The sequence below is a fragment of the Periplaneta americana genome, chromosome 12, assembly GCF_040183065.1.
Source record: "Periplaneta americana isolate PAMFEO1 chromosome 12, P.americana_PAMFEO1_priV1, whole genome shotgun sequence".
Lineage (NCBI taxonomy): Eukaryota > Metazoa > Arthropoda > Insecta > Blattodea > Blattidae > Periplaneta > Periplaneta americana.
Window position 1 is genome coordinate 46,249,877 of NC_091128.1, and position 4,101 is coordinate 46,253,977.

A 4,101-nucleotide genomic window follows, 5' to 3' on the forward strand; every position below is an offset into this window, starting at 1 on the left:
CTTTAATACCATAAAACTTCAATTTTTTTACTAATATACTATGGTCTACACAATCAAATGCTTTAGCCAAGTCACAAAAAATCCCACCTACATGTAGTTTCGAATTTAATGAATTTAGTATTTCATCCACCAAACTAAAAGCAGCATTCCCTGTCGATTTTTGTTTTCTAAATCCAAACTGTTCTAAAACTAATATATTGTTGGACTCCAGGTAATGATATAATCTATTATACATAACTTTCTCAAACACTTTTGAAAATGTTGTTAATAATGATATGGGTCTGTAATTAGCAATAGTACATTTATCTCCCTTTTTGTATATTGGTTTTACTATTGAATATTTGAGTCTTTCTGGAAAAATACCACATTGCATTGACAAATTGCATAGATAGCTTAACGGAGGGGGATAATATTTCAGAACAAGCTTTCAGAACTTTACTTGGAATTTCATCATATCCAGAGGAATATTTTGTTTTTAGTTGTTTTATCACATGCATGATTTCTGCTGCGGTAGTGGGAATAAATTTGAGACCTAAAAACTCAGTGTTAAATGCATCAGTTAGGTAACCAAGTGCAGCATCTTCTGCACAATCTTGAATGTTTAAGTTCTGAATAATATTTATATAGAAGTCGTTAAAATGATTTGCAATTGATTTTGGGTTATCTATTTTACTATCATTGATTTTAATGCAAGTAATATTTTCACTCTTTAAATATCGATTAGTTTCATTTTTAATAATATCCCAAATAGTTTTAATCTTATTATCTGAATTTTGTATTTTTTCATTCAGATACATTTTCTTTGCATCTTTTATAACTTTTGTCAAAGTTTTACAGTAATTCTTGTAGTAATTAAGAACATAAGGATCATCACTATTCCTACTCATTAAATATAGATTCCTTTTTCTAGCACATGATATTTTAATTCCCTGAGTTATCCACATGTTTTTACTTTTACATTTTTTCACCACCTTGACTGGAAAACATTCATTGAAATAATTCGTAAATGTAGTGAAAAATGCATTAAATTTAGTATTAATATCAATGGTATCGGTACTATATACATTTTCCCAAGATTCATTTTGTAGACATGTATTTAAATGATGAAGAGATTCAGCATTTATAATCCTTTTTTTTATTTTTAGATTAACACTTTGGAATTTTTTACTCATATTGAAAACACTTAGAATTTGTGCATCGTGATCAGACAGGCCATTGACTAATGGTACTGTTGAATAGGAATTCAATCTACTTTTATCTATAAATATATTATCAATGGCAGGAGCGCGTGCCCTGCCAAGTCCACCATGGTGGCCAGCCCGTACGATCTGACGTAGATCGCGATATTGCGTATCATGATTAGCGGAAACTATCTCGCTAATCGATGGGTCTTGATGACCCCGGTACTGCTGATTTCCAGAACGTGACATGGTTGGAAGTAACGCTCTGCTCACCCGGCTATCCAAGGTGAAAAAGCAATATGGTTTGCATATTCATGCTTTTCAATAATGTTAATGACATCTCCATAAATTTTCTGTGCCTGGAGATGTAAATTGGTTTTTGCATCTCCATCTGACATGAGCATAGTGTACCTGAACTCTGCTTCTTCTGATCACCTCCACAACTTCTCTGCTGCATGCATCTCCATTGCTGGAGACGAACCAGAGAGATTTTTCTCACATGTAGATATATGCACTTCATTCCAAAAGAAAAATTGTGGACTGTCTTTGTCTAATAATTTTTCTGTAATAACACAGGCATGGCAATATTTTGACATAATTTCAAAATCCTCAACTAATCCAGTCAGGACATCAATAACACACCCTATGCCATAATTACTTCTGTGTCCTCTAGTGTGCCAGGTACCATCATAACTAACTGATAAGTCAGTTATTTATTTCCTTTCCTTCTAATTCTGGATTTTCTTCAATATGGGCAAGCCTCACCCGGTCCCTAGCATCTTCAAGTGTTCTGTCACCAAATGAAGCAGCTTCTTTGCGCACAAGTTCGAGTAACTTGTAATAATTGCTCGAACTCATCACATTCATGCTCATATCTATACAGAACTGTTCCATGGCCCTATAGTCCTTCCCAAATCTTGAAAATGACTGTATCATTTTTTCATTTACATCAAATGCTCCCCTTGTTTTTGCATTCGTAGTTTCTAGTCTAGGGTTTGAAAAATATTCATCCAACACTATATCACAGTTTGTACACTTTATAAGAAGCCTGAAGGAAAATCCATGCTGCTCCCCTCTTTGTAACACAACTGTACTTTGTGAACACTCATTATATAAGAGATTGGAAAATAGAGATGTCAATGAAACCATGTGTGTAAACATTACTCACAATCTGAATGTGGAGTTTCATTTGTTGGGACTTTTGTTTCTAAATCAATTCCAATTTTCTTGGAGGTTGTGCACAGTACTGAACAAGATTTCTGCTTATTTTCTGAATTTATATTTATAGCCAATTTTCTCAACTTCCAATGTTTTTCTGCCATTTGCTTGGCTTTGACCCTTTTCCATTTGTGACACCCATTTTGTGGTTATGTTTATATATCTAATATAAGTTACATACAGGATATGATATGATACTACTATTCACTATTTACACACACTATAGACACTAATTGTTCGACGTTCTTATTCCCTGGTACATTTCTCGATACAGAAGAAAATATTCCAAGTTTTTAACGTACTGTTGAAATAATCGGTTTTATTTTTGAAACTATTTCATCTATCGCGTCCATTTCATTGAGAGAACATGCAGAGGCTATCACTTCCTGAAGAATGTTTAAAGTTTTACTTTTTCTAGCTTCTAGAGACAATGTAGCACTCTTAGAAGCATTGTGCCACATCTGACACCAGAATTTTGTCGTGCCACTTGCCACGAGATGGCTTATCTTTGAGAAAGTCGCGAGTTATATTTTACTGTTAAGACAACACAAACGAATTAGATACTGTGTTATACTTCCTAACTCTCTGAATTGATTTATAAACTGTACTTGCTTATGGATTGGAGGGATTCTTATTTAGAATGTGATCTCAGGCTTTCGAAATAATCACAAGTTTAGATATTCACTATTACTAAGTTTATGAACAAGATATCAAATTAGAACAGATAAAAATAGAATATTGGAATTGAACGATTATTTATGAAGTATAAAAATTGGTGTTAATTTTAAAGTATCAGAATGAATTAGTTAAATATTAAGTACCAGAATTGAACTGTTGGTTTTACTTACAGTTGATTGTAGGGCGAACCCTGGTGCTATTCAGAGAAGATGCCATTTTCTGCCTTCTTTCTGGATGTTGGGAAGTTATGATTGCTACTTCATGACCGCTGTCTTGACCAATGACTAATGAACAACGACTAATGACTGCGATTTGGACTTTTCATGTCCATTTATAAGTTCTCGAACCGCGCCCTTTGTGATGTAACAGAGTGATGCTATTTTGCCCTCGAATCTTCTAATAAGACTGTATTGCATTCACTAAATACCATGCTTCTGATTCTTAACCATTATTTCGGATCGGCATTTCCTGTTGTCACTTGGAACAATACAGATTTAAGGAACTCTCACGACTGAATCTCTATTTTTGATTAAACCAACAGAAAATCAGAATTCAAAATGATCACCAATTAGAAGTCTTGCAAGAGATGCGGTTTGTTAAAGATTGGTGATTGCTGTATAAGCTATGTATTTTTCGTTATATGTCAGCTGTTGCAAAAGAATGGCATTTGCACTAAAATGCAAGCGTATGCATTTTCTGTCTTGTTCAAGAACTGGACTCTGCTTCTTGCTGACTTAGCTAAACTGTACTCTGCAATCTGTTGAAGCAGGAAGCGATCTCTGTCGCATGTCAAAGCATGTCTTGAATGATTAAACTCAATGTTTTAATAAGTACGATTTCATTACTTTCAAATAAAGTGAAAATATATTGCTTATGGTCGTAACAAAGTTATGATTGCTTATCATAATCCTTGGGCACAACAATGCCCTCTTTTTAAAAGATGATGCCATAATCGGCACGTGCTTTTACTCCTAATCAAATGAATGGCAAGACATGTCGGATCCTGTGAAGTATGATTATCACA